A 22,545-nucleotide genomic window follows, 5' to 3' on the forward strand; every position below is an offset into this window, starting at 1 on the left:
ACACGTGTGCTGGGCCCAGAGCCTCACAAAGAGACCCCGTCACATGCATGTGGCCAAATGCAAACGTCCAGGCCATGCACGTGTGCCTGGGAGCACAGCTGTGCACACCTGTGCATAGCACCCTGGGGTGAGCTCATCCCTCTGCCTCCAGCCCTCCGTTCCGGGGCCAGCAGGGCCCTCTCTCTGCAAAGAACCGTCCAGCTCTCGAGGCACAGGCTCCTCCCTTCGCCAGTGCCAGCGGGAGCAGGTGGGGCAGAGCTGGGATGTGGCCGGACCAGCCTGGGCTGCGCCATCTTCCGTGGCCGCCCTCTGGCCCTGTCTCCTCCTCTGCCCTGGCAGCACCAGCTCCCAGAGCTGGGGCAGGATGGGGTCCAGGGCCTGTCCTGGGGTGCTCCTCTTCCCTTGCTGGGCACAGACCTGGCCACATGTGGGGAGGCTTCCAGGGCAGGGATCGGAGTGGCCCGTGCCAGGAGCCCCGTTAAGCACCCCGCTCTCTGAGCCTGGGCTCTAGAATCTCCCCACAGCCCCAGCTGTGATGTAAAACAGGTCATTGGTGTAATCCTGGCCAAATTGGCCTCTCACAGATCAGCTAGGCCACGCTCCCCGGGCCTAATTATCCCATATTTGGTCAATAAGCCATTAACACGGTGCCATGGATGTTAATAACCATTTCATGAAAAAGTCGGTGTAATTTATGAGATCAACACTGGTTAACAAAATTAATAAATATTTCATTCGGTGAGATTTATCCCACCACGCTCCCGACAGGTGGACCGAGGGCCCTTGGGCACCCCCTGGGGGGGCGGCAGTCAGGGGAGAGGAGGGCCTGGCTCTCACTTGGGCCAATAAACATTTACCTCAAATCCTATCGCCATAAATCCACAGGCTGGACGAGGGAGTCCAGTAAAACCTGACTTAACATTATGTTCGGGCCATTAACAATATTTATATAGATGTCACTTCGGGGAGGGTTAGAGGCACCAGGCAGGGCCCAACGGCCGTGACGGGAGCAGGCCAGATCCTCCGGGAGGACACACGCCCAGGGAGGCACGGGGCTTCGGGACTGGCTCTCAGCCCCTGTGGGGCGGCAATTCCCAGATGTGTGGCCCAGGAAAAATTTCCCCACCTTCTGGAGCTACAGTTTCCTCATCTGTAAAATGGGAGAGTTAACCACAGCCAGCGTATGTGCTGCTGGGAGAATTGAGTCAAATGGCACAAAGTAAGCCCCTGGCACACAGGAAGCACTCAGTGAATGGAAACTGCTAGAATGACCGTTATTTGCACAGGCAGCCCGGGGCCTCGGCCCTCTGCTCTGACAGAGAAGCTCTGGAGGTGCGCTCGGCCTTTTCAGCTGGAGTCCACTGCCGACCAGGCATTGTGCACGCGGTGTCTAGTCATATGATCCCACGTGATCCTGTAGGGTGAGCACTCCTGATAGCCCCATTTTCCAAAAGGGGAAACTGAGGCTCAGAAAGGTGAAGTGACTTGCCCAGGGGCAGCCAGCAGGAAGTGGTGGCTCTGGACTTGAAGCCAGGTCTGTGGCTCTGAGCTCCCCCTGGCACCACTCTGTCCCCTGGCCTGGGTGAGCAGCCCGGAAAACGCAGCCTCTGTGCCCCTCGGTCCTCCTGGCAGCGGCCCCCCACCCCGCCCGAGCCCTGGGCAAAGGGGCCTGGGCCCAGGGGGATGCCAGAGCCTGTTGTGGTTAAAGAACTTTCCAGGAGAACCAATTAGTTTTCCGTGGGGAACTTTCCAGCAGGCATTGATTTTCGCTCTCCGTGCCTGGGGTGGATTAGATTTGTGAGTAGAAGCTCATCCAAGAGGCTGGAGCAATTGTGTGAAATAAAAACGCCGAATGTGACAGGCTCGTCTGCTGCGGGCCTGGCAGCGGGGTGGGGGGTGGGAATGGGGTGGGGAGGGCCCGCTGCTGCCGGCCCCTTCCTGACCTTGGTGCAGAGGTGGCCGCCACTCGGCCTGCAGGCAGCAGCACCAAGACCTAGCAGGGGAAGCCCACACTCAGCGTGTGGCCCGAAGAGCTGAGGGGTCGGGTCACCTTTCAGCTGCCAGATCTTCCCGGAGCCTCTGCCTGGACCCCTCATTATTCCTTTGACAAACCCGGGAAGGAGGCGCAGGGCCTGGCTCACGCACATGCTCAGTCAACATCGGTGAAGATGTCGCTAGCCCCATTCTACGGCAAAGAAATTGAGGCTCACAAGGGTGGGGTGACAGCTTTGACAGAGGCAGAGCCAGAACTCAAACCCAGGTCTGTGTCCTGCCCGGTCCCGGGCCTGACCGGAGCTAGCAAGGCCACAGCGGCCGCAGCTTGGGGTGGGTGGCAGGGAGGAAACGCGAGCATCCCGCCTCCCTGCATTTTCACCACTCGGTCGACAATTTCATTCATTAAGCAAATATTTATGGAGCCCCCGCTGTGTGCCAGGACCTCTCTGGGCGCTGGGGATACAGCGGGGACAAAGCTGACATTCTCCTGGGGGAGACTTTGAACCAAACAGATCAAAACGCTGAGAGCGCCAGATGGCGGCACGGTGCGAACGGGGGAGGGAGCCGCGGGCGCGGCCGCGTGTCGCGGGGAGCCGGGTGGCCTCGTGGGGCGCGAGGACCGCGCAGCCCGCCCAGTGCCCGGGAGCGAGTGAGTCCGGGCAGAGGACGGCAAGGGCGAGGCGAGCGGCCGGTGCGGCCGAGGGAGGCCGCGCGCCGAGTGACAGGGCGCGGGAGCTGCGTTTAGGAGGCGGGAAGGCGTCAATCGCGTCGATTCCGATTTCGCGGTGGCTGGGACGTGGCGCGTGAGGACAGAATGGAGGGCGGGGGCCCAGGCCGGGCGGCCGAGGGCTGAGCGCCCACCACACCAGGCTGGAGGCGCTCGGAACAAGCGGGGAGAGCGCCGGCCGCTGCCCCCGGGCACCTACATGCTGGGGGCGCAGAACCAAAGCAAATAAACATCGGAGGAGACGCGGGGCCTGAGCAGTGCGGAAAGTTCCGGGCGGGAGGGTCAGGCACTCTGTCCACTGCTGCAACGACGGCCCCTGGAGGGTGCCCTGTTGACCCTGCACGTGGCATGTCTGCCGGGCGCCCACCCTCCCCCACACAGCTCCAGGCCCCAGGACCCCCGGCGGTGGTGAAGTTGGAGGGGCATCAGGGTGGCTGCAGAGACAGCAGCCATGGTGCTGTGGGGTCACCTGGATTCCTCTGTCAGGAACAGAAGAGGAAGTTTTCTGCTCTGAGCTCTCGATGGCCACGTGGACCATAAAGGAGGCAGTGGGAAGTGAGGCGGGTGGAGCAGGCAGCTAAGGGGCCTGTCCTTTATCCCGCAGGCACTGGGGAGCCATGGAAGGTGTCTGAGCAGAGGGGTGAGGGTTAGGTGAGCAGTTCAGGGAGGTCCCACGGGCAGCTGTGAGGGCTGGACCAGCACAGGTGTCGGTGGTGGGGGCGGTTGAGGAGTCGGGCTCGATGGCAGTGATGCTATGAGACAGGACGGAAGGCCTGCTGCCTGCAGATGGCCACGTGGCCCTGGAACGTCCCCTCCTACCCCTTCCCAGGGCCCCCGGACATCCCTGCTCCAGGGGCTCTGCATGTCCAACCCTGGCCAGTTTCTGGCCCTTACCCCAGGCCGTGCCAGTCCCTGGGGCTTCTCTGAGCATCAACTCAACACGACGTTGTCCCCGCCAATTGCGGGTGAGAGTTATCGACGGGCCTCGGTGGACAGAGCTGTCCGGTCTGGCTCTCCAGGTTCATGTGCAAGGGGCGGGGGGTCATTTCCGACTCAGTGGGGGGCTAGAGGGAGATTCACACCACTGGCGCCTCCAAGCACACTCCCAGGATGTGCTGTGCATCCTTGGGCAAGTCACTGCCCCTCTCTGGGCCCAGGCTTATTGTCTCTCTTCTGTGCAGCAAGGGAGTTGGATAATAACAACGAGGACCATTGTTTGAGCACTTGCTGTATGTGGAATGTATGCTCTACCCGCCTCAGCTCACTGCCTCACCCCAGTCCTGAGAGGTGGCGGAGCCTCACCTGTGCTCCACAGGCGAGGAAATGGAGAGTGAGAGACATCGCGTCCTCACCCAAGGCCACGCAGCCAGAAGGTAGCAGAGCCAGAAACTGGGTTCGGGAGCTCCGGGGGCGCCCACACGCCCTCCACCGGGCCACCGCAGGAGCTGTGGGCAGGTGCGCCCTGCTCCAGGCCCGGAGCGGCACGGGGCTCAGCTACCAGGGCCCTTCTGTCTGTAACTCCTATCCCGGAATCACAACCATGTGACCCTGGGCAGGTGAGGTCGCCTCTCTGACCTCTCGGGTGACCCTGGGCTGGTGTGAACACGGAGCAAGATCGAGAGCAGGAGGGACCAGCCCGTGCCTCGCGTGTGGTCAGCACCCACCGAGCCGGGCCCTGCCTCCCTCAGCCTGGCTCTGCTCAGGCCTGGGCTGTCCCTGACCCTCCCTCTGGGCTTGACACTCCGTGGCACAGTGAGGGGGCCCCTCCAGGGATGCGAACGTGAGGGGAAGCCTGGCTTTGCTTCTCACCAGCTGTGTGGCTTTGGGGCCGTCATTGCCGCTCCCTGAGCCCTGACCTCCTCTCTGTAAAATGGCCTTTCAACCGCTCATTGCGCCTGCCGTGGGCCAGCTTGCGGGGCTCTGAGCACATCAGTGAATAACACAGACAACGGGCCCGGCCCTCCCTGAGCTGACACCAAACACGCAAGTGCGGCAGACAAGCCACGTGGGGACTGAGGGAAGGGAGCGGGATGGGGGGACAGGTTGCGGGACTGAACAAGGCATGGGGAGGGCAGGCTCCTCTAGGAGGCGAGATGGAGGGAAGGAGCCACACAGCTACCTGGGGAAGATTGTTTCAGACAGAGGGTGAGCAAGAGCAAAGGCCCTGAGCCAGGATGTGCCTGCCTGGTGGGTGTTGAAGGAGCAGGAAGGAGACCCAGTGCCCCAGAGGAGCCAGCTGGGGAGCTGGGGCAGAGAGGCAGGAATGGGGCCCACTGGGCTTTGGGCTGCAGAGAAACGGTGATGTAACCCAGTGCGACAGTGAGGAATCTGTGAATTATATTGCCTGGTATGTAGTAAGTGCTCAGTTAATAGGAATTACGATTATTCCTGCTTATAATTAGATGGTTTCTAACCCTTTTGTGGGGAGCATGAGAGGTGACTTAGGGTCTCACCCCTGTGGGCAGGAGTTGGATCTGAGCAACCCAGCCTGTTCCCTATAGAGCTGGGGTCTGCTGCCCTCTCTTAGCCCCTCAAGAATTTTCCAGGGCCTCACAGGGCCTTGGGAAGTTTGGGGAGTGACGGGGCGGGGCTGCTGTCACAATGGCATTAAATCAGACCCCCAGCTCCGGAAGAAATCGCACCAAGAAGTTGTTAATACCTTTATTATGGGCTGAAATGTATTCACGATATTAAAAGACATCCCATTTCTGCCCCTGGTGTCACATCTGAGATGTAGCGTAGATAAATGATATATCACTGCACGAGATCTACCGAAACCATTAGTAACCATGACATTTTGACGTCAGATTTTAAAAAATTCCTAAGTAATCTTTTTGATTTATGAAATGCTGTCTGGGTTCATCGAGAGAGATCTCAGATTTATCACCGCCTGGTTAGAATTATTAATGATTTTCAATTTGTAAATCCGAAGTCGAGAAAGTCTGTGGGCTCAGGGCGAAAACGCCCGCCGTCGAAGGCCCAGCCTCTCCTCCGGCCTGCGCTCAGCCCACAGAGAGAGGTCCTTGTCCCCAACATTCCGTACCTTCGACACTGTCTCCCAGGAACTCCTGTCTGTCTGCAGCATGCGAGACTGGGGGGGGGATCAGCCGCAGGACCTGCTCTGGGCAGAGGCGTCGGCCCACTTCACAGCAGGGCCTGCCCGCTCCCCCCACACACAGGAGCCTGGAAAGCTGCCCCGGTGACTGGGGCAGAGGCGGTCAGTAGGGCGGTAGCAGACGGGTCCCCACTCTTGGGTCTGGCTCAGGCTTCGACTCAGCTGCAGGCCCCTCACACCAGCCGTCCTTGCCCGAGGCCGTGGCCACACGGGCCGCACCTGCTGCACAGCCCCGCGCTGCCGCTGCACCGTCTCACCCACGGAGCCTCCACCCTGCGCCGGCCTGCCGGCCTCCATCTCCCTGGAGACCTCGCCGCCTCCCGGTCGCAGCAGCCACACCGCCGGGCAGCAGGCAGACAGCAGCTCCGCTGGAACCCGGGGCGGGCCTGACCTGAGTCCAGTCGAGCCCATCGCGCCGGCTCGTGCCCAGGCCTGCCCGGGCGGAACGCTGGAATCACCAGGGGAGCTCTCGCACCCCAGACTCGCTGACTCAGAACTGCCGGAAGGTTCCGGTGTGTGGCCAAGGCTGAGAACCGAGCCCCCGTATCACCGCCACCCCTCTCCTCCCTCCCCGTAGCCATGGCCTAATTCATCGTTTCTCTCCGGGACCGGGCAGGTCACCCAGTTTCACCTCCTCTGGTCCATCCGACCGACTTCTGTCCCAGGTGCTGCTCTCCTGCCTGCACCCTTAATGGCTCCCAAAGCCCTCAGGTGGAAGGCAGTCTTCCTGCCCTGCCCTCACCAAGGAAGGACAGGGCCAGGGACTGCGTGAGGCCATGCAGGGAGCCACCTGCAGGACAGACCCAGACCCAGACCCAGAGCTCCCCCGCCAGGCCTGGTCTCCAGCTTCCCCAGTGGGTCGGAGCCTGGCTCTGGGCGGGAGGAAGGCCCATGGGGTGGGTCCCTGGAGATCCAGTTTCACCCACCACTCGACAGGGCGACAGCACCCTGCTCTCTCGCCCCAGCCCCTCAGGCGTGGGTGGCAGGCTGGGGCAGCCACCTAGTCTCTCCGTGCCTCAGTTTCCTGGTTCATAAATGACCAAACACAGTTCCTGAGCCCCGGAGTAACCGTGGAATTTAAGCCGCTCTCGCCTAGATGAGCTCAGTGCCTGCGAGGAGAGCGCCCAGGACCACGTAGCTGCTGCTGGCACCACGGTGACTCACGTATCCTGGGCTAGCACGTGGGATGAGGCCACGTTTAAGTTTTGTCCCACAATGGGTTCAAGTTCTCGATGCACTATTTACTGGCCAATGACCTTGTCATCTCTGAGCCTCAGTTTCCCCAACACTAGAGCCCATTCCTCCCACAGCCCCTTCATGCCCAGCTACTCCGTCCCTCCTCCTCTGAGGACCTGAGTTCAGTTTGGAAGTGACCTGGCAGCAAACGCGCCTCCTAATCACCTGCTCCAAACACAGACTCCCAGGTAGATGACACCCTGACAGAGAAAAATGTGTATAGGCCACACATTTTTTCTCAATCCACAATTCAAAGGGAAAATGGAAACCACGTTTCTATACGGTTCAGAGACTGGAAGGCGAGTTTTCAGTAAGGGCAGGTGACAGGCCAGGAGGCGCCTGGCTTTCCCTCTAGTGCCCGGGAGGGCTCGTGTCCAGGGCCGAGACAGAGGCTAAGGCAGGAGGGTGGAAAGACAGGGGAAGAGGGACAAAGGGACAAACCCGTCGGACCAATAGGAGATGCAGACAAGGGCAGCCCGAGGGCCCGCGGAGGCTGCTCCAGCTGTACTGTGGGCTGGGGGAGGAGGCAGGGCCGGGCCTGCTGTGTTGGCTGCCCTGTGCCCAGCGCCCAGCACAGATGGGCTCTCAGTGCGCAAAGAATGAATGCACGCACGAATGAATGAGCCAGCCTTGGCTGCCTGCCACCTAGACACATGCCAGGCTTTCTTCCATCCGTGATCTCACGTAACCCTCCCGATACAGATCAAGGGTGACGTCATCATTCCCATTTCACGGATGAGGAAGCTGAGGCTCAGAGAGGCCTGTGTCCAGCCTGAGGTCACACAGCTGGGAGCACTGCACCCCGGGCTCAGACCTCTGGCCTCACCAGAGGCAACTGCAGCCTCCGTGGGTTCCCAGGGATTAGGAACGGGGAACACAGACAGCCAGATCCAGCCAGGGCCAGGGGTCTGCCAGGCAGGTGTGGCAGGTGGAAAACGGAGCAGGGAGCTGTGGTGGGCAGAATGTGCTACAGCAGCAACAGAAACGAATGCAGATTTGGGTACCCGGCAGCGGGATGCTGCTGCAACAGACACAGACACCCAAAAAATGTGGAAGTAGCTTCGGAACTGAGCAGTGAACAGAGGCTGGAAAAATGTTGAGAAGCGTGACAGAAAAGGCCGAGATTGCCCGGAACAGACTCTTACCAGGAATATGGATGGTGAGTAGATGCCTCTCGCTTTCCCCAGCCCTCGCCAGCAGAGCGGGGGGGCGCATACATGTGCACTGGGAGGTGAGGAGGACGTGGGGGGCAGGGTTGGGGGAGGAGGGAGGTGTGAAGGTCTCGGTGGTGAAGTTTTGGGGGTGACAATGGAAATGGACGATACCTCGAGTTGAGACTATTAAGGATCGGGGTTGAAGAGGGGTTCACATGGGCACTGAAGTGTTACGTTGTGACAGGGCAGCCAGAATGGAGGGGCAGATTGTGAACCAGGGCCTGAAAAAATCAGTGATGACGATGGTGGTGATGGTGGTGGAGATACTGATGACGGTGACAGTGCAGATGGTGACACTGCTACTGATGGTGGTAAAGGTTATGATGACGTTAAGGATGATGGTGGTGGTGGTGGTGGTGGTGAGGATGATGTGGTGGTGATGATGACGGTCGTGATGATGATGGTGATGGTGGTGGTGATGGTGAGGATGGTGGCGATGATGATGATGGTGGTGGTGAGGATGATGGTGGTGATGGTGGTGGTGATGGTGAGGATGATGTGGTGGTGATGATGATGGTGGTGGTGAGGATGGTAGTGGTGGCGGTGGTGATGATGATGATGGTGGTGAGGATGATGGTGGGATGGTAGTGGTGGCGGTGGTGATGATGATGATGGTGGTGAGGATGATGGTGTTGGTGAGGATGATGGTGGTGATGGTGAGGATGGTGGTAGTGATAGAGGTGGTGATGGTGAGGATGGTGGTGATGATGATGGTGTTGGTGAGGATGATGGTGGTGATGGTGAGGATGGTGGTGGTGATAGAGGTGGTGATGGTGAGGATGGTGGTGATGATGATGATGGTGGTGAGGATGATGGTGGTGATGGAGGTGGTGATGGTGAGGATGGTGGTGAGGATGATGGTGGTGATGGAGGTGGTGATGGTGAGGATGGTGGTGATGATGATGATGGTGGTGGTGAGGATGATGGTGTTGGTGAGGATGATGATGGTGATAAGGCAACCTGCTTGAATGTTTACCCAAGTCAGTGCCCCACAAAAGGTGAATTATTCCCTCTTCATGGCAACCAGACGTCTGGTTCTGAGTATAGGAGCCTGGTCTTACCTCCCAGGGGAAGTTAACACCTTCTTGGCATTTCCAGAATTACCTGAACCCCCACCATGTCCCCAGGTCTTTGTTGGAGCATCAGGACAAACAAGGAATGAAGCTGGAACTTCCTCGGTGGGAGGAAGAGAGAGTTCGGGGCTCAGCTTACACCCGGCTGGAGCCCGACAGAGGGGAGCGCTCTGGGGAGGCAGGAGCTGCTCCCAGGAGCGAGGACATCTGAGGTTATGGGATGCTGAGTTGCAGCCTGAGCGCTGCGGAGAGGGCCCTGCAATGGGCTCTGTAGTCTGGGCTGAGGCTGCGGGTGGGCGGCACGTCCGGGACCCCTGGCACAACAGCATGACCTGATGACCAGGTGCAGCTTGAGCACAGGGCTCCGCCACACAGCAGCAGACCAGAGAACCAAGGAACCCTGAGCCCGGAGCATCGCACCCGCCTGGGCCTCCGGGAGGCAGGAGGGAGCCCCTGAAGGACAGGGACTGGACGTCCAGGGAGCAGGCCAGGCTCCATTTAACTTAGAAAGTAAAGGGAAGGAAGCCGGGCTACAAGGCCAATGCATGTCATTTCAGTCAGTAGGCGCCCATGTTCCCTGAGGGCGCCCTGCACGTGGCGCCACGCGCCATCTCACTAGAGACCCGCGGCACCCTTGGGAGGAAGGCGCTATGATTACCCCACGTCATAGATGAGGAAACTGAGGCCCAGAGAGGTGGACTGTCCCGCCCAGGACACAGTGGGATTCCACCAGGCACCGATGCCCCAGTCCCTAACTGTTCTGCTCAATGGCTCTGGGTACAACCACTTCATCACCCCGGGGTCAGTGTGGCCGGGTCCCCCAGCCAGGTCAGGCCTCAGGCTGTATAGTTTCCTGGGGCTGCCAGGAAGTACCACAAACCTGTTGGCGGAAAACAGCAGAAATGTGTCGCCTCGCAGTTCTGGGGGCTGGAAGTCTGAAGCCAAGCATGGGCGGGGTGGGTTCCGCCTGGCTGCCCTGGAAGAGGGCCTGTTCCCTGCCCCTCCCCCAGCTTCTGGCTGCTGGCAGTCCTGGACGTCCCTTGGCTTGCAGACATGTCACTCCAGTCTCTGACTTGATCTTCTCACGGCATTCTCCTCCCCGCGCGTGTCCTGTTTTCTCTTCTTTTACAAGAAGGACACCAGTCATCGGATTAGGCTCACCTCAATCCAGCGCGGCCTCATCTTCACTTGACTGTATCTGCAAAGACCCTATTTCCAAGTGACAGTCACAGATTTGGGGGATTGGGACTTCGATATAAGTTTTTGGAAGGGGTCGATTCAACCCATAGCTTGGGCCCTGGAAGCTCCCTCTGTTCCACTAGGACGTCAGCAACGCACGGGCAGGGGCTCGGGGTTTATTTTGGTCTCTGCTGCACCCGCAGTGCCTAGAACAAGTGCCTGGCTCATAGTAGGTGCTCAGCAAATAGTAAGGAAGTCACTCAATCTCAAAGTTCCTTCCTGCTCCTAGGACAGGAACATGTCCACAAAACCCTTATACATGCCCGGTAGACGACACGTGCACCCAGCAACACGCAGCCACGCACGGACAAACACACCAGCTAATGCAATCGTACAGCACAGCGGGGAGTAACCAGCCCAAGCCACACCCACTCAGAAGCACACACGGGTCACAGTGCACACAGGGACACGCACACTCTCAGGCCTGACAGGGACTCTCAAGGGTCATTCCTCACGGTGACAGGGCGCAGGCATCGTTAGGGCGTCAGACATCTATTCTGCTTTCATGGCCCGCCAGGGCCAGAGAGACAACAGTCTGCGTGTCCTCCCTTTATCCCGTGTTCGTCGCTAAGGTCTTCACGACTCTGACTCTGTTGCCGTGTGCAAATGAAGCAACTGCTCTGAGCTGAGTGGGCGCCAGTGGACCAGGCAGATGTTGTGGGGGTGGGGGGAAGGTTGCTCAGAAGGGAGGGGCTGGGGCTTCAGGGGGCAGCCTGGGGCCCCCAAATAGCAGTCAGCTTGTCTGTCCATTTGGACAAGAAACATGGGCAAAACTGCTCCGTAGCCACAAACGCTCCCCCACAGGAGGGTTACTGAACCCACAAAGGGGTCCAGCCTGGGTCTCATCGCTCACCGCACAAAACCCAGTTAATGAAACAACGAAGATTGCCCAGGAAGAAAGGAAGTTTAATGCCAAAGATGTCTGTTGCGGGAATGGGAGAAATCCGTCGCCCTGACCGACGAAGGGCTTTTACAGTGGGCTGGGGAAGGCAGGTCAGGTCGCCTGGGGCTTGGAGTCACAGGGTCTTTAGGGGGTCTAATTCAAGAATCTGCTTTTGGTGATGGGTGGTGAGTCCTATGGACAGGCCAGTTAAGTCGGTTGCTGGGCTTGATGGTAAAGTCTGGGGGAACAAAAAGTAACTTAGGAAGGGGGTCATTTTGCAAGGCTGATTACAAGAAGTCCCTGGCTTGGGAGCCCCAGCCACCTGCATCTGTATCCAAGACCATGGGTTCAGCAATGCATAGCAAGGCCTTATGAAATCCACGCAGCCCTAGGACAGATCAACCCATTTTACAGATGGGCAAGCTGAGGCTCAAAGAAGGAAGAGCACCCAGATTACTGTGGTGGCTGCTGGACTCCAGAGGCCAAGCTCCTCCCATTTATCCCACCATTGTCACCCGGCCTGGCACACCCATGTTGGGCTGCCGTGGTGTGAGGAGCAACCTGGCCTCCTGTGACAGGCCCCACAAGCCCAGACAGACTCGCCCCTGTACACAGCCTGTTCTTACGGAGCCATCATCCAACCCTGGACCACCCACTCTGGGCATCTTGTAGGCAAAGCCAGGAAGCTCCAAGCTGGACTTGAACACTGGTCTCAGACCAGTCCACGACATTGGCCTGCACACATTTACATGCACCTTAGAGCTCGAAAGACTCCTGCTCCCTTGGTCCTCACCACCCTGTGAGGATGGTAAAGGCAGCATCCTTGACCTCTCGCCACAGCTGAGGCCCAGAGAAGATACGCTGATGCAACAGCTAAGCGCACCAGCTTGGAGTTGCGTGCACCAGGACTACTGCTGCCTGCGGGCCCTTGGGCAAGAAGCCCCCTTCTCTAAGCATGGTTTTCTCATCTGTAAGATGGAGCTAATAAGTCCAAAGGAGACAATATCACCAAGGGCCCAGCCCAGGACCTGGCTATAAAAAATCATCACTGGGTCACCACTGACTGTTATTTCTCTTTTTCTTAGTGTCATAGGAAAATTTCTCAGCATTTTCCAGCAAATCAGTACCAAGGGAGGTACACTTATCCAGATGAGGTTGAGCCCAAGGAGGCCCAGCAGAAGAGGTTTGATAATTTGGGGCAAAACGTGCTGTAGGGGTGGGGAAGTGCTCTGAGCTGAGCCCCCAAGGACAGCTGGTGTGGCGCTCACAGCTGTGACAGCTCCCCCACCACCCCAACTCTGCCTGGCCGCAGAGCCAGGCCACCTGAGAAGGATGCAGTGCAGACCAGGACAGCCTTTTGGGAGAGATTTGGGTGTTTCTCAAAATTTTTAATGTATATGTCCTTTATCTGAGCAACCCTACTTTTACAAATTTGTCCTATAGGAATGATGACATGTGTCCTTAGTGACTGCTGTTCAAGGATGTTTCTGGATCACTGTAGGAAAGAGCAATAAACTGTCAACATAAGTGTCCACCAGTAGGAGATTAGTGAGATGAGGACACATCTCTGCCATGGAGTCCCACGAAGCCAATATCAAAAGACTGCAGTGAGCGTCCAGGTAGAAACGTGGAAAAACATTTAGGATGTATTTCTTCCAAAAAAAAAAAAGTAGGGGGAGGGGGAGTTGAAGACAGTATGTACAGAATACTGACGTGTGTGTGTGTGTGTGTGTGTGTGTGTGTGTGTGTGTGCCTGTGTGTGTGTAATGGAAAGTAAGACAGCCAGGAGGGACTTCTAGCTTTTGGCCAAGCATGCAAGGAGCTCAGATGTTGCCACCCCAACCTAACAACAAGTAAATGCTAAACTGAAAATCCAATAGCTCTTTTTAGATTAGTCAGAGAAATGAGGTCACAGGGCAAACAACTGCCCCCAAATTGGGGAGACAAATGGGCAGACACAGAGAATCACAACTTACTGGAACAGAAATCCATGAACATGAACCTCCACTGGTCAATGGTCTAAATATACTAAATATAACAATTTAAAGATAGAGATTGTCAGAGTAGGTGAAAAACAAAACCCAATATATGTTGTCTACAAGGAACCCACTTTAAATATAAAAACATATATAGATTAAAAGTAAAGGGATGGAGAAGGATATATTATATAAACACTAATCAAAAAAGCAGGAGTAGCCATATTAATTTCAGACAGAGAAGACTTCCGAGCAAGGAGAATTATTGGTGATAAAGAGGTGCATTACCTAATGACAAAGGAATCAATTCTCCAAGAAGATAACGATCTTTAACATGCATGCACTTAACAACAAAGCACCAAAATACACAAGGCAAACACTGATTGAACTGTAAAGAGAAATAGATGAATCCACTATCATAATTCCAGATTCCAACACCCCTCTATCAGAAGCGGGCAGCTTTATCAGGCAGAAAGTCAGTAAAGATATAGTTAAATTCAACAGTGCCATTGATCAACCGAATATAATTGACATCTATAGATTACTTCATGCAACAACAGCAGATTACGTACCCTTTTCAAACTCACGTGGAACATTCACCAAGATAGACCACATTCTGGGCCATAAAACATACCTTAACAAATTTAAAAGAATAGAAATCATACAAAGTCTCTTCTCAGACCACAGTAAAATTAAACTAGAAATTAATAAATGAAAGATAGCTGGAAAATTCCAAAATACTTAGAGACTAAATAAACATGGGTCAAAGAGAAAATCTCAAGAGAAATTTAAATGTATTTTCAACTGCATAAAAATACAAGTTACCAAAAATTGTAGGATGCAGACAAAGCAGTGCTTATATGGAAATTCGAGCTTTGAATACATATATTGGAAAAGAAGATCCAAAATCAATAATCTGGCTGGGTGCAATGGCTCATGCCTGTAATCCTAGCACCTTGGGAGGCTGAGGCAGGAGGATTGCTTGAGCTCAGGCATTTGAGGTTGCAGTGAGCTATCATGATGCCACTGCACTGTAGCTTGGGCAACAGAGCAAGACCCTGTCTCAATAAATAAAGTAGTTAATTAATTAATTAATTAAAATAAAATAAATAATCTAAGTTTTCATATTAGGGAATTAGAAAGAGAAGAGCTAATTAAATCCAAAATAAACATAAGAAAAGAAATAATAAAAATTAGGGCATATGTCAATGAAATGGAAAACAGAAACTCAATAGAGAAAATCAACAAAACCAAAATTTGGTTCTTTGAAAAGATCAATAAAATTGATTAGCCTCTAGAAAGGCTAACTAAGAAATAAAGAGAGAAGACACAAATTACTAATGTAAGAAACAAAAAAGGGAGCATCACTACAGATCACTACAGAATGGCAATGAACAAGTGGAATTTGAAATCAAAAACATGTTCCCATTTACACTAGCACTCAAAAACATAAAATACTGAAGTATAAATCTAACAAAACATGTATAAGATCTAGATGAGGAAAACTACAAAACTCTGATGAAAGGTATCAAAGAAGAGCTAAATAAATGGAGAGATACTCCACGAATAAGAAGACTCAGTATTGTCAAGATGCCAGTTCTTCCCAACTTGATTTATAGATTCGAAACAACCCACACAAAATTCCAGCACGTTATTTTGTGGATATAGACAAACTGATCCTAAAATTTGTATGGAGAGGCAAAAGACCCAGATTAACTGACTAATACTGAAGGAAAAGAACAAGGAGGACTGACACTACCCAACTTCAAGACTCACTATAAAGCTGCAGTAATAAAGATAATGTGGTATTGATGAAAGGATTAAAAAATAGATCAATAGAACAGAAGAGAGAGCCCAGAAACAGACCCACGTAAGTATGTCAACTGATCTTTGACAGAAGTGCTAAGGCAATACTATGGACAAAGATAATCTTTTCAGCAATGGTGTTGGAACAGCATGCAAAAATATGATCTATGCACAAACTTTACACCCTTCACAAAAATTAACTCAAATTGGATCATGGACATAAGTGTAAAATGCAAAATTTATAACACTCCTAGAAGAAAACATAGGAGAAAACCTAGATGACCTTGGATATGGTGATGACTTTTTAGATACAACACCAAAGGCACATCCATGAAAGAAAGAATTGATAAGCTAGACTTGATCAAAATTGAAAACTTCCTGGTCTCCTTAAGACAATGTCAAAAGAATGAGAAGACAAGCCATAGACTGGGAGAAAATATTTCAAAAGACACATCTGATGCAGGACTGTTATCCAAAATATAAAAAGAATTCTTAAAACTCAACAATAAGGAAACAAACAACCCAATTAAAAAATGGGCAAAAGACCTGAATAGACAGCTCACTAAAGAAGATATATAGATGCCATATAAGCAAATGAAAAGATGTTCAACATACGTCATTAGAGAATTGGAAACTAAAACAATTAAAACAATCTCTAGTAGGTATGTCGTGGTATCACTGGATACCACCGCGACAGCCAAAATCCACAACACCAACACCACCGAACGCGGGCGAGGATGTGGAGCAACGGGAACCCTCGTTTACTGCTGGTGGGAATGTGAAATGGTACGGCCACTTTGGAAGACAGTTTGTCAGTTTCTGACAAAGCTAGACATACTGCTACCATACAATCCAGCAATCACACTCTGGTATTTACCAAATGAATTGAAAACTTATGTCCACACAAAACCTCCCCCAGATGTTTATAGCAGCTTTATTCATAATTGCCCACACTTAGAAGCGACCAAGATGTCCTTCAGTAGGTGAATGGATAAATAAACTGTACTATATCCAGACAATGGAATATTATTCAGTGCTAAAAAGAAATGAGCTATCAAGCCATGGGAAAAAAAAAAAAGGAGAAAACTTAAATGCATATTACTAAGTAAATGAAGCCAATTTGAAAAGGTTATAAACCATATGAAATTCCAGAAAAGACTAGACTATGGAGACTATAAAAGTGTCACTGGTTGACAGGGGTCGGGGAGGAGAGATGCATGGCAGAGCACGGAGGACTTTTAGGCAGTGAAACTGCTCTGTGCGGCGCCCTAATGGTGGGTGCCTGTCATCGCACGTTTGTCAAAACCCAGGGAATGCACAGCAGCAAAGTGAACCCTTAGGTAAACTCTGGATTCTGACTGATAATGATGTGTCAACGTAGTTTCATCGCCTGGGACAACTGTCCTGTGCGTGGGGTGCGTTGATAGGGATGGAGGTTGTGCACCTGTGGGGCGGGGCTGTGCAGGAGCTCTCTGTACGTTTCATTCAACGCTGCTCTAAAAAATAAAGTTTGTTAATTAAAAAAAAAAAAGCCAGGAGGAGAGGAGGGAGGAAGAGAGGAAAAGGGGAGGGAGAGAGGGAAAGCGGGAGGGAGGTGAGGGAGGTGAGGCAGAAGAAAGGACTGACTTCCCAGTCCAGGGCGGAGACGCTTCCTTCTCAGAGGGTGGCACCTCACTGGGGGGACTCTGTGTTGGGAAAGCCCAGAGCCCTGGGCACGGCCCAGACAGAGACAGTCTAGACAAAGAGAAGTTTGCAGTTTTAATATGGAGAGACCTGGTGCGAGAGAGTAAGAAGCCCAAGGATTTTGATGGAGAAAGTATAAAACTTCATTGAGAGACATTTTTAAATGATCTAAATAAATGAAGATAGATATCTTGTTCATGGATTCAAAGACTCAATATTTTAAAGACATCAATTTTAACTTTATTTATTCAATGTGATCTCAATTAAAATCTCAACAGATTTTCTTAAATGAAACTTGACAAACTGATTATAAAACGTACACAGAAATGCAAAGGGTTAAGCCTGGCCAGCCCACTCCTGAAGAAGAACGAGGCGAGGGAGCTTGATTGATCAGGTATCAAGACTAATTATAAAGCGCTGGCGGTTAAGACAGTGTGGTGTTGGCACAGAGCCAATAGCCAAAAGAACCTGGAAACAGATAAACACATGTGGACAGGAGGCATGACAGAGATGATATCGTAGATCAGTGGGGAAAAGATGAACGTTTCAATAAATGGTGTGGCATGATCAGACCCCTACCTCACACCGTACACAAGAAGCAGTAACCATAAAGGGATGCAAAAGTGTTTACTGTAAAATGAAGTACTGTACCGCTGTTCATTAAAACACCCAACAATTTAATTAAAAAAAAAAAAAGACAACATAAGAAAAAATGGGTAAGTGGTTCCAACAGGCACTTCACAGAAGAGAAAATGAAAATAATTAATAGACATGTGGAAAGACGCTAATCCTTGTGAGTAATCATGGAAATTGAAATTAAAAGCACATCGATATATTATCTAACCACCAGGTTGGAAAAAAATTGAAAATGCCAAATGTTGACAAGTACATGCAGAAGTGTAAATTGGTGCAACCACTTTGGAAGACAATTTGGCGTTCCCTCGGAAAGTTTAAGAGGGGCTCATAAGCGATGCTGCCAATTCCACTCGGAGAAACTTCCGCATGCGTGTACAAGAACGAGCAGAGCAGCTTTCTCGGGAGGCCTAGTGACCTTCCTGTGCCACCACCCTCAGGCCAGGCTAGCGGAGTTTTTCTCCAAGTTCCCTTCCTAAGCCAGCCTCTGGGGTCAAGGGAGGGGTTGATTCTCCACCACCAAGGGTTCTTCCTTCTACAGGAGGCTTCCCCAGCCTCCCCCAAGCTCCCATCCCCCCGCGCCTCAGGCAACACAGCCCTGCTGGTCCATGTTGCAAACTGTCTTCTTCTCCCTGGCTTCTTTAAAGAAAGCGTGGACCTCAGACTGACATCCAAAGGCCAGCTTCTTACTGACGCTGAGATCTTGGGCAAGTCTCCTCCCTCTCAGGCCTCTGTTTCCTCCTCTGTAAAACGGGGTCGCATCGGCACCTGCCTCCTACGGGGGTTAGGAGGCTGTAGGGAGCTGGGCTCAGCAGGGGCTGGGCAGGGAGTGAGCTGTCTGGTCCTCGGGACGCACCCTCCCCACTGCCTTTCCTGGACCTGTGTTCCTCCATCACCCCCCAACCAGGCTGCACCTTCTCCTGGCCTGGTTCACCCTGTCTTTGCAGAGCTTGTCTTTAGCTCCATCCCATAAAGATCTCTCCCCACCAAGTTTCCAGTCCATCAGCACATCAACAAACATTTCCCAAGAGCTCAGCAGATAGAAAGCATTGCTTTTGGAGTTGGAGGGCAGTGTGGGGGACTCGAGAGCCCCAGGCCCTGGGGGAGCGATCGCTCAGGCAGCCGTGTGGGAGAAGAGCAAGCAACTTGCCCTGTAACCAGCGCATCCTCAGTAACCAGCACGGCGTCTGGTACACAGCAGGTGCTCGATAAGCAATGCTTGAATGTCCAACTGAACTTGGCATTCAGACTGCGCACGCTCAAGCAGCTAGGGTGATGAACGTGTGTCTCTGTGGACACAGGCTCAGGAGCACACGCACGCGCGCATGTGAGCGCTGACATGCTCAACCCACCTGCACACGCGGCCCCAACGCAGGGGCCTGCTCCAGCCGGCGTGCACGCGCATGAACGCTGTCTCCCGCACAAAGCTCATTTATTTTGATTTATGAATATTACAAAAATAAACCTGAGCGTCTTCTTGGGGATTCTGTGATTCTGACACGGGTCCCCACGATATTGCTTTTCGCTCCTGGTTACCTGAAATTAGCAGAGTAATTCGGAATCTGCATCTTTATTTAAAAGAAAAAACTGTAGATGCAGAATTATAAAAATTTAATATGCTCCCAGGAAAATGAAAAATGAGAGGTTGTGATCTCGTCTAACACTTTCAAATGTGTTTATTAATTCATGTTTTAAATCATAAGTTTCATTCGGTGAGAGCCACGCGCAGCAATAAGCCCGTTTTAAAATATTAATGAATAAACAATATTTCTCTATTGAAATATAACATGCTTCTTTGAACAATGGACCACCAGTAATAAATCAAAACCAGGAGAAAATTGCATTTCATATTTAATACAAGTTGAACTCTGCCTTTTTATAAATGATATCTTTTTTGTTTAATTGGCGTCAGTTCAGATCTAGCAGATTGCTAATAAAATTCTGGATTTCCATATTTAATGATGCGTACACTTTCTGCTGAAATTTTACCAGGAAAAAAGAATCGGGCTTTTATTATCTCCTGAGATGGTGGTGAGAGGTGAGCCCTCGGCCGCAATCCAGCCTTGAGGGCTGGGGCTAAAGAGGCCGGGCCGCCCCAGGACCCTCACTCGGTGGCTGACGCTCCCTGGCAGCCCCGCTGCTGACCAGAAGTGAGCATTCCAGCGAGGGGCCAGAGATCCGGCACCCGTTTCTGATCTGAGGGACCAAGTACAATAACAACAAGGAGAAGAGAGCCCACCCCATGCGCACAAGCTCACTTAATCCTTACGACAGCCCTATGAGGTAGGTAGGAGCGAAGTCCCCATTTTAAAGATGAGGAAACTGAGGCTGCAGAGAGCGGAGGTGCCATGCCCACGGTCACACACAGCTGGAACGTGGCAGAACTTGGCCCAACTCCCGCGCCCTGGCTCTTTGTACCACATCATGCTGCCTTGAAGGGAGTTGCATCAACCTGGCTGTCAGAAGACCTGAGTTTTACAACAGTGGGTGACATGGGACTTGCGCTGGGGACGTGGCACTGACACAAGCTGGAATTCGAGGGCAAATCACGGCCACAGGCTGCCAGCTCGGCCTACCACGTGCAGGCACTGTATTCCAAGGGCTTTACCTCGCTGTGACGCTAGGAGGCGGGTGCGGGACAGCTGAGGAGACTGAGGCACAGGGAAGTCACCCAACTGGCCCAAGTGCACACAGCTGGTGCGAGGCAGAGACTGGATTCGATTCCAGGCCGTTCGTGGGCGCTGAGCCACATGGCCACGCTGAACCCCTGGGCATCTGTTTCTGTGCCGCTGTCAGGGGCTGGTCCCCACTCGGCTGTGAGGCGCGGCTCCCGGCAGCGCTCGGTGGGGCACGTGGGCCGGGGCTGCCACAGCCAGTCGCCGGCTGGGAGGTGGCCGTGCGTCATGCCCGTCGCTCACGGGCTGGGTCCCCGGCTCGGCAGGCCTTGTGTTGCCCTGAAGTGCCGAGGACACAGCAGGCTTCCTGCGGGTGTCTCTGGGCTGCTGGGGAGGAGCCGACGGCTGTGACGGGCACAGCGGGACGGCATTGCTCCCCTTCTCTGCTCTGTCCCCACTCGGGCTCTCCAGCTCCGGGCAGGCACCACAGGGAGCCTGCAGACTCAGCATGACAAGGAAGGGACGCTGTGACAAGGCATCGAGGCACAAACCGTCAAAAATACGGGTTTTGGCTTCAGATACACCCAGACTCATGTTCCAGCTTTGTGTCTATGTGGCCACGTGGCTTGGGTTTCCTCATCTGTGAAATGGAGGTGATTCTAGAACCTTCCTCAGAGGCTGCTGTGAGGCTTTGAAGAGAGCGCCTGGGGCGGGTCGGAGAGCAAACATCCGCCACGGCCCGACCCTTCTGCTGCCCCTGCCTGCGGGTCTCGCACCGTGCCTGGCACAGCCTCGCCTGTGCCTCCGCTGCCCCGGCTGACTCCTCCCTGCCGAGCCCCTCCTGCTCCTGCAGGGCTCTGCGTGGGTGTCGCATGGGGACACAAAGTGCTGCACGGGGGGAACAGCAGAGCCGGGCTCTGCCGCAGCACGCAGCGGTCTGGGTTCAGCCCCGAGGGACAGGCCATGGAGAGAGGTGTCAGGACATTCCGAGAAGAGGGATTGAAGGAACAGGCTCAGGCGGGTTAAGCGTCTTGCTCAAGATCACACAGCGGGTAGGAGGCACGGCCAGGATTCAAATCCATGCCTGCTGGGCTCCAGAACCTGGGGGTGAGGTCTGCTCAAACCCAGAGTGGCCTGTGTGGGTAGCAGGGCTAATGGGGGCCAGAGCGAGGCTGGGCAGAGCCTGGGACTTGGCAAGACCCCCACAGGGGCACGGTGCACACCTGGCCCAGGCAGCACTGCCCACGGCAAAGTACACACACGGAGCGTGCCCAGGCCCTGTGCTCGGCACTTCCCGTCATCGCGACAGCTACCTGCCCGGGTAGGCGCTCTGTCTGTCTCCACTAGTGCCAGGCCCAGCCCAGCCCAAGGACACGGGGTCTTCTGTCCCTCCTTCCGAACCTTGTGATCTGTAGATACAGCACCACGCACAGTCTGTGACACACGTTACACACGTCACAGGTGGCCCAGGCAACTGAGGTGTGGGCAGACAGCTGCAAGCTCTGGGGGGTGAGTGGGAATGATTTCCCTGGTCACTTTGCCCCAGAAGGGACCTCACACTGGAGGCTGTCCCACTCCAAGTGGGGACTTGTCATGCGGGGCCTTCACAGGGCAAACCCCAGCTCTGTGGGGGACCTGGGACAGGTGGTGTCGCCTCTTCAAGCCTCAGATTCCCCATGAGAAAGTGGGATGATAATAGCATCTGCCCACGGCGCGCCACGGGCATCAGACCAGACGTGTGGGAAGCACCCAGCCGGGGCCGGCCCCGCGAGGGTCGCCTTCTCACGGCACCAGCACGCGTTTCACTGGCAACACCGCCCCGCCGGGGAGACTAATCCCACATCACCTTTTCCACTTCTCTGGAACACCGCCCCTCCCACCCCCTCTTCCGGTCAGGGAATGGCACAGGACGTAGTTTGGTTTGGGGCACAGAGTTCTAACCTGGTTTACAAGGCACCTGGTCTGATATACCTGGAGGTTTTCACAAGGCGTGTAGCATGTCCAGCGTGAGCAGCTGCTCAGGTGCCTGGTCTCCAGGACCTTGGGAACATGCACCTATGTCACGTGAGCACGCGTGTTCCTGTGCGTCCAGCGGTATCTGGACAGGCCCCTCAGCCTGCGAAGGGGTGTTTCGGGCAGTTTCCTGCTGTTATTTTCTTTGACCTCATGAGTGGTTTTGGGACCCTCATTTCTTGTCTTGGAGTTAGAAGCCCACCAGTCTTTCCAAGACCCTCACTAAGCACCGGCTTCCTGAACAAGGACTGGGCCCAGGGACAGGCCCCTCAAGGGCTGAGACCTGATTTTATTCATCTCTGGATCAAGCCCCTAACCCATTGCTTGACCCAGAAAG

This window comes from Propithecus coquereli, unplaced genomic scaffold (assembly GCF_000956105.1).
Source record: "Propithecus coquereli isolate 6110/MARCELLA unplaced genomic scaffold, Pcoq_1.0 Scaffold142, whole genome shotgun sequence".
Classification (NCBI taxonomy): Eukaryota; Metazoa; Chordata; class Mammalia; order Primates; family Indriidae; genus Propithecus; species Propithecus coquereli.